Source organism: Halichoerus grypus, chromosome 8 (genome assembly GCF_964656455.1).
Source record: "Halichoerus grypus chromosome 8, mHalGry1.hap1.1, whole genome shotgun sequence".
Taxonomy (NCBI): domain Eukaryota; kingdom Metazoa; phylum Chordata; class Mammalia; order Carnivora; family Phocidae; genus Halichoerus; species Halichoerus grypus.
In genome coordinates this window covers 146,908,737-146,917,257 of record NC_135719.1, presented here as the reverse complement: position 1 = coordinate 146,917,257, position 8,521 = coordinate 146,908,737, and the positions used below count along the sequence as shown (strand labels likewise).

Sequence of the window (8,521 nt, the reverse complement as noted above, 5' to 3'; positions counted from 1 at the left end):
CTGGGTTAAACTGTTGTCTGAGTCTTAAAGGAATCAAACCCTCTGAGAACTCGGAATTCTAGCTTACTTGCTCCTAAGATTTTTTGCATAACGTGAATGTCCACATTTGCAAGCAAATAAACAAGTGCCTGGAAATGAGACAGAATTCTAGAAAATTCTTTTCAAACACAGTGAAAGATCATCAGTCTTGAAATTAGTTTATAATGTGAAGAAAGGAAAGACTCTCGTTTGCCGCAAGCTACGAGAAAGTGATGTGTTATTTCTAGTTATTTCTCAAAAGCATATTCAAAAAGGAAATTCTTTAAGTAGACTGTGCTTTGGGAAGATAATCTTATTTTGACCTGCTCAGAGGAAGCTGACCCAGTCTTTCATCCAGCCCTTTTATTTTTTTTTAAGTTTTTATTTATTTAAGTAAACTCTACTCCCAATGCGGGGCTCAAACTCACGACCCCAATATCAAGAGTCGCACGCTCCACCAACTGAGCCAGCCGGTGCCCCTCATCCAGCCCTTTTGAAGAGAGTGGTATTACAAGTCAGGTCCTGTCACAACCACCACAACAAAGAGAGAGTCCACATAAAAGGACCATTTCCTGTGGAAATAAATGCCGTATTGATTGATGTATTAATCCAGAGGTTAGCAGGTCAACAATGATACTGTTGGCGTCCCCGGCAGCTAGAAGTGTTTTATAGACCTGCTCGCACATACTTCTCACAGCTGTTAAGTAGTGATTTCCCTTGGACACCGCTCACCCCCTTTTCCCCCCAAACCACTGAATTCTAGATGCAAAGCCCACTCATTGAGAGAACAGAAGCAGTCCACTTCTGGCTGTAGTCCAGGCAGGTGGCCATGGCCAGGAGCGAGCTTGCAATGTCAAAGTTTATCTGACTTCCCCTCCTCTGCTGTTCCGGGTTGCAAACCAGCTTGCGGGTTGCTTGCTCTTCACACACTGGCTTTTAACTCCCATCTCCCCATCCTCTGTGCAAACTGTTGTTTTTATAGGAACCAAATGTAGCAACTTACCTGTCACATAACAAAATGTAAAGTGTAATTAAATCTTCATCCCAGTAGACACTGGGATCTGTCGCACAAACATGGAGATGGGGAGGTGCCCTGACTCATGCCGGGTACTCCCCCCACCAGCCCGGCACCAGCAGCCTGCTCTCGGGTGGCCCTCGTGTAAACGGGTCCCACGGCAGAAAGGTCTTCTAGAAACAACCCGGAGGAATGGCTGAATGTGTTACTGTGTGTCCCATGCACACGTGTGTATGTGTGTGTCTGTGGAGCAGGACATGTGGGGACCCCTGGGGCGTCCACTCTGTTCCTGGCTGACAATGGCTCTCAGCACCCAGTGCTCCGTCCCTCCAGAGCTCCAGTTTGTTCACGTCGGGGAGAAATGTCCCCTAGGGAGGGGCTGAGGAACTACCTTTGCTTAGCAGATGAATGGTGCTTGGCTAAACATCCAGGGCCACCTTATTTCCTTTAGCCAGTGAGTGTTCTGAGGAGTCAGAGGGAATGTGACCCAGTTCTGGCCAATGAAATGTTAAGGAGAGTGTGTATTATTATTGCAGTGGCTTTGCTTCCCTAACGGAAAGATAAAGCCTCAAGAGAAGACAGCCCCTCTCCCTCCTTCCTGCCCAAAAACCAGCATGACGGCTCGGGCTGTGGCAGCCATTTTAGGACTGTGAGGAAAAGACAAAGAGAATTCGGGGCGTCAGTCCAGCACCGTGGAGCTGGAAACCCACTGGTACCACTAGGCTTGTGTGAGCCATTGCACGGACCCACCCGTTCCTGACACACTGGAGCAGGTCAGACTGTCAGTAGTCCCTTCTGGGAACAGGGAGGGGAGTGGAATGGAGGGGATGGCACATCAGAGGGGGAGTCTCTTCTGTTCGGCTGAAGCGTTTTCTCTTGGCAATCGGATGCCAATAATGCACAATTCCCTGTGAAATATTATAAAGCCACTGATTTTTGTATACGTATGGTTTTAATAGTGTAAAGAACTGCTGATAAAATAATCAGAAATGTAGATCATTGGGGTATATAGTGTAATTCCAACTTTTTTTGGGAAAAGGTAGAGAAAAAGTGGGGAGGTAAGTATGTCAAAACAATGGTTTACTTCTGGGAAGTGGGATTCTGGGCAGTTGCGTTCTTTTTTTTACACGTGTGTGTAGTTTTCACATACGGGGTTTTTTTCCTGATTTTTTTTTTTTTTAATTATTGCCGTAAAAGACAAAGTATAAAATTTACCATCTTAGCCATTTTTTTTTAAGTAGGCTCACGCCCAGCACGGAGCCCGATGCAGGGCTTGAACTCACAACCCTGAGATCAAACCCTGAGCTGAGATCCAGAGCCGGATGCTTCGCCGACTGAGCTCCCAGGCGCCCCGCACCTGCGCTGTGTTTAAGCGCGCAGTGCGGTGGCACTAAGCACATTCCCCATCGTGCAGCCACCACCGTCTCCAGTACGCATCACCTCACCGTTCAGCAGGAGCCCCCTTCCCCGTGCCTGCAACCCTGGCGCCCACCGTTCACTTTCCGCCTCCGCGAATGTGACTGGTGCAGGTGCCTCCCGCCTGTCAGTGCATCATGCGGCATTTGTCCCTTCGTGACCACCTTATCTCACTTAACAAACGTCCTCCCGGTTCCTGCATGTGGGAGCAGGTCTCAGAATTCCCTTCCTGAGGTGAAACAGCAGCGCATCGTACATACACACCAAGTCTTGCCTGTTCGTTCATGCCTCAGTGGACACTTGGGACTACTTCCACATTGTAGCTGTTGTGAATAATGCTGCCGTGCACATGGGTGTGCAGATAAGCACGTATTTTGTAATCAGAAAAGTAGCCGGGGCGCCTGGCTGGCTCAGTCGTTAAGCGTCTGCCTTCGGCTCAGGTCATGGTCCCAGGGTCCTGGGATCGAGCCCCACATCGGGCTCCCTGCTCAGCGGGAAGCCTGCTTCTCCCTCTCCCACTCCGCCTGCTTGTGTTCCCTCTCTCGCTGTCTCTCTCTGTCAAATAAATAAAATCTTAAAAAAAAAAAAAGTGAGAGAGAGAAAGGTAGCAAATGAAGAAAATCTTGGGGAAGCCAAATCATCTATATTGAATTTGCGCCTTTCCCACCATCATTTCTCATTTCCTATCAGATCTTTTGAACACTCAGCCAACAGTAACATTTCTGCCAGAAGGGAGAATTGGTACCTGGACCCTCTCTCCCCACTCGAAAGCCTGATGGGCCGCACAGGGTTAGCTGTGTCCAGGCGCTCCACCTGCTTCCTCGTGGGTCCTTCCTGTCCTTCCCTCGCTGGGCACAGTGGTGACTCCAGCCCTGACGCCATTCCCAGAGAGACACGCTCTGGCCCCAGCCCCGCACGCTCCTTCCTCATACTTCCGGGCTGTGTCCGGGCTGTCCAGCTGTTTCCCCAGCAAACAGTACAGAGGACAAAACAGCCACAGGTCAGTTCACCAGTGACCCGGGGCTCCCTGTGGTCCCCACCCTGCGGGGTGCCCGGGGTTTCCGGGGGACATGCAGGTGACCAGGTGCCAGACAGGCTTCACCCAGGCCTCTTCAGGTGGAGAGGTGCCACGGAGCTCGCAAACTTGGGGGGGACGCACAGCACTCAAGTCATAAAAACCCAGGGGCACCTGGGTGGCTCAGTGGGTTAAGCATCCGACTCTTGATTTCGGCTCAGGTCATGATCTTGGGGTCATGGGATGGAGTCCCTCATTGGGCTCCTCGCTCAGCAGGGAGTCTGCTTGAGATTCTCTCCCTCTGCCCCTCCCCCCACACTCACTCTCTCAAATACATAAATAAATAAAATTAAAAAAAAACAACAACAAACCCTTGAACTGATTTGTGATACAAATCACTTGAGATACCCAGGCTGGGTGTCCAGGTGCGAGGCTGCACTGAAAGCACCTTTTCTGCCCTCCTCCTGGTTGACCTGGCAGCCCCCACCCCCGCCAGCCGGAGCCAGCTGCGTGCCACTGACCTGTCCTCAAAAGCCCCTGGTGGGCCCTGCTTCGCTGCCGCTCCAGGCTCTCTGCGGGGCCCCCGATGCGCCTTGTCCCTCCCTGCCTGCCTTGCCGTCTGCAAGGCCTTCCTCCCCGGGCTCTGCCTCCACACACGGGCCCTTTAACTGCTGCCCGCTGGCCCCCCACGCTGCCCCTTGAGCAGCCTGGGTCCGGGCGGCGTGTTTACGGTGCCGGCGCAGTGCTCTGTGCTGGTGTGTGTGCTGGGGCCTCTGCCTCTATCCCCGGGCTACCTGAGCCCGGAGGAAGGGCCCGGGGATGCACCCTCGTTAGTCCTCGTTACCTTTGGCGAGGCCCCGAGGATCGAGAATTGAAGACAAGCCTCTCTGTTGGACCCGAGCAAGCTGGGGAGTGAGGGCCCAGGGCTGGAGGGAGGCTGGCGGCCCACCCCTGGGTCGCTGGGAGAAGTGCACCAAGGCTGCTCCTGCCGGTTAGAGAGCTGGAAGCTGCTTCCAGAAGCACGGTGTTACCTTTTCCAGGTACAGTGAACTGAACAGAGTTCTTACTTCCAGAAGGAGGAACAGACTCACCCCTCCTCACTTGTCTCTGCAGCTCTGCCCTGTCCCCTGGGCCTGGCCTACCCTCTGTGTCCCTCTCCACCTCTGCTGTTGGCCCTTCCTGTCTCCGTGTGTCTACCGCCCCTGCGCAGCTTCCCACAGAACCCACCCCCCAAAGCGGAGGCCATGTGTGTATGTCCCGCACCTGTCTGTCTGCCAGCCATGGCTTCCTGGGTTATTAATAGAGCGAGTAGATGACTTATGGTTCGGAGCTTTTTATTCCCCTAGAAAAATTCCACCCGGTTATTTTTTTCAGTCAACGGGCTTTCATTGATTTTTCTCCGCATGGATTAATGATCTTGTGCAGGAAAAGCTCGCCACCACCTTGAGAAATGCAGGCCTGGGAAGGAGTCCCAGAGCCTCTGCAGTCTGTGTGTGCAAAGCTGAGCTCTGGCCCTCTTGCTCACCCTCACCGCCCGCTCCCAGCACACACCGGAAGCAGGCACCTGCCTTTGGGATCAGGTCTCCCGGCCACTTAACTCCGCTCTCCTCCCAGCCTCGTGCTGGAAGCCCTCTTGCCCACGCCACTTCTGGGAAGGCAGAGACCAGGAAGGTAAAGACCAGCTCTCACACTCCCTGGTAACTGGGGTTCTGAGCAACAATTGGGTTCCTTCCATCAGTTGCCCAATTTGGGAGGCCGACATTAAGCGTAGGCTTTGGAGTGTGCAGGCCTGGGCAGCGCGCGCATTACAGGCTGAACTTAAGGCAGGAAGCGGCTCTGCGCCCTCCCCAGCGCCGAGGGCCGTCTGCGTTCCGGGAAGGCAGAGGCCCCTGTCCGCACGAGGCTTCCCTGGGACGGGCTTTCTGGGCATTGCTGGGCCAGCCACACGGTGCACTTGAGTCAGGGCCTCTGCCCTGCTTTCTGATTCCTGCCCCACCTCCCCCCTGCTGCACAGGCTTGGCTCCGCAGCCCCGGTGGTGGCCTCCTGCTTCCCCGCCTTCTGACCTGAGCCCCTTTCGGCAGGTGCAGCCATTCCTGGGTCCCTGGTGCATGTTTCCAGCCCAGCCGGTGGTTCTGTAAGCTAACTCCCGTTGCTAGCCGTTGTCCGTTGGAAATATCACCACTGCAAAGAGCCTGCTAAGGACTCAATGTCTGTGTCCCCCCTGGAGCCCCGTGTTGCAGCCTCATCCCCAAAGTGATGGCGTGAGGAGGCGGTCATGCGGGTGGGACCCTCCGGAGTGGGGTTAGTGCCCTTATGAATGAGACCCCAGAGAGCGCCTCTACTCCTTCAACCCTGTGAGGGCACAGCGTGGGGAGAGGCCTTGAGGCCGTCTGCTCCTCACTGCCTCCGGAGCGGTAAGAACTAGCGTCTGTTGTTCCGAAGCCTCCCCACCTATGGTACTTTGTTATGCAGCCCGAAAGGACCATCCTCCCTTCCCCGTGTCCAGGTGTGGGTGCCTGCTGTTTCTCCCGGTTTGATTGCATGCCCCTTGAGCGCAGGGATTGCGTATTAGTGGTGTCCCTACAAAGAGCTCACTCAGGGCTTGCTGAGGAAGAGCTGGAGTCCGCCTGGGCCCCCCTCCCCAGGAGCAGCACCTCTGGCTGCAGCGTCGCAAACCGCTAGCTCCCTTGGGAACCGGACTGAGCGTCACGGCCCGGCCCCTCGACGAGCCTCCGCCTTCCCAATTACCAACTCTGTCGGCCCTCGGGGTCGGGGAGGGGGCAGAGCGAACTTTCCACTTTAAATTCCGCCTGTACTCCTTGCACATGCCGGGGGGTTGCTCGAAGTCGGCCAGGCCCCAGCCTCAGGCCAAGTTGCGGGGTGGTTTTACAAGGATCTGACCCCACAAACAACCCAAACCCATGCTGGAATCAAGACACTCGGTAGGAAGACCAGCTTTATGGGTGTGGCTCTTTGTCCTAAGAGCAGCTTTCTAGACAGACCTCAGGAGAGAACTCGGCACTAAACGAGGCTGGAACCTACCTCAGCTTAAAAGTTGTAAAACAAGTAAGGCTATTGCTGGAGTGGAGCCACAGTCTCAGGATCAAGGTGAGGTGAGGAAGCACCTGGGCCCACGTGGGGGAGGGAGGTAAGTGGGGCAGACGGCGTGGAGGAGACTTCTCGGGGCCACTACCAGGCAGTTCCTCCACGTGGGCATCTGTTCTGTGTCGGGCTTCAAGACCTCACAGTTTGGGGTAAAGACTGCAAGTTATGGGGCGCCTGGGTGGCTCAGTTGATGAAGCACCTGCCTTCAGCTCAGGTCATGATCCCGGGGTCCTGGGATCGAGCCCTGCGTCGGGCTCCCTGCTCTGCCGGAAGCCCGCTTCTCCCTCTCCCACTCCCCCTGCTCGTGCTCTCTCTCTCTGTCAAATAAATAAAATCTTCAAAAAAAAAAAAAAGACTGTGCAAGTTCAGTGGGACAAAGCGCAGGAGAGAGAGGGCTGAGCAGCCTGTGCTTGTGCCGTGCTGCCACGAGAGCTTGCGTGGCTGGGGACCCGGCCTCTGGAGCCTGGTTCTGCCCTACCTCCTGACTGTGGAGGGAGAGGCTGCAGGGGACACCGTGCGAGCGGTCGCCCACCCTGCGTCTGGTGGTGCTCCGCCCAGGGCTTCGCGTGGAAGCACAGAGCAACGCAGGGGGGCGGGCAGCACTGGCCCACAGTCAGAGACCTGAGTTCCGTTTATCTCTGCCACTAACTCCCTGTGTCCTTGGGTAGGTCCCCTCTGGGCTGAAGTCCTTACTTTATGGTATCTGTGAAAAGCGCCTTCCCCCCACCCCCCGCCAAATCACAACATTGCCCATTTCTGCTAGTTTCTACATGGGCTTTTATCTCTAACTTGCAATAGCATCCAGGGGCTCAGGACCCAGAGGACCCAGGGTGGGGAGACTGCGGACCAAGGAGCACCCCTCAGCAGGACTAGGGCACGGGTTCCATCTAACCCACTTCTGTGGGTGGAGTCATCTGGCTATGGAGGCCGTCCTCGTGGAGTACAGCTTTCACTGGGGAGCTTGGTCACTAACCTGCCCAGGAGCTCATGAATGCCCCGGGACAGGGGCCACCTGTCTCACCCCGTGCCCAGCCAGAGCACAGGAAATGGAGGAAATGGTAGTGATCCAAACAGATGTGAGTGACAGTGGGTGGGCAGGCAGTTGCACTGAAGCCAGGTCCAGCCCAGACCTAACAGGTGTGTGAGCAGGTGCTGTGCGGTGGACACCTGCTCAGGTGAGCCCTGGCCAGAGCTGGCAGGGGGCTCTGCTGGGTACTGACAGCTGGACCGAGCTGGAGCCCATTTGGGACGGGGCTTGCAGGTAGGTGCTTAGCAAGCTGAAGTGGCTGGAAGAACGGCGCTGGGGTACAGAAGGCAGGCAGCTGGGGGGAAGCGTGAGAGCGGAACGGTGGGGGTTTGGAGCTGTGGGGCATCGTCTTCAGTGCACCTGGGCAGCTGGCCAGAGCCCCACTGGCTGCATCAGCCTCAGGTGCATCGTCCCCCAGAGGCACAGGGCAAGGGAAGGGGATTCAACCTTCCTTCTTCCCCCAGAGAGGCTTCCAGGGACTGTTGGCTGGGCGCCAGCTGCCTTTCAGTCATCCCAAGGGCCTAGGTACCATTCCCACCATTTCACGCAGGAGGAAACTAAATCCCAGAGAAGAGGGGCGCCTGGGGGTTCAGTTGGTTAAGCGTCTGCCTTGGGCTCAGGTCATGATCTCGGGGTCCTGGGATCGAGCCCCACATCAGGCTCCCTGCTCAGCGGGGTGTCTGCTTCTCCCTCTCCCTCTGCCCCTCCCCCCCCGCTCGTGCTTCCTCTCTCTCTCAATAAATAAAATCTTAAAAAAAAGAGATCTCTTGGACATGTTTTATTAAGATGCCTATGTTTGAGGGGCGCCTGGGCAGCTCAACCAGTTGAGTGAATCACTCTTGGTTTCAGCTCAGGTCATGATCTTGGGGTCATGGGATCGAGCCCCGAGGCGGGCTCCAGGCTCAGCTGGGAGTCTGCTCCAGA

At 55.6% G+C, this 8,521-nt stretch overlaps 1 protein-coding gene across 4 annotated transcripts in view; it reads left to right on the top strand.

Moving 5' to 3' along the window:
- The window catches only part of LOC144378888 (uncharacterized), a 13,708-nt gene extending 9,830 nt beyond the window's left edge, over positions 1 to 3,878 (top strand). Inside the window, exons 3-4 of one of the 4 annotated variants that reach the window (XR_013440828.1) lie at positions 1,570 to 1,806; positions 2,272 to 3,878. The gene's annotated coding sequence lies outside the window, so the exon portion shown is untranslated. The remainder of the gene's footprint in view (positions 1 to 1,569; positions 1,807 to 2,271) is intronic. The other 3 variants (XR_013440829.1, XR_013440830.1, XR_013440827.1) reach the window with 3 other exon arrangements.
- The last annotated feature ends 4,643 nt before the right edge of the window (positions 3,879 to 8,521 follow it).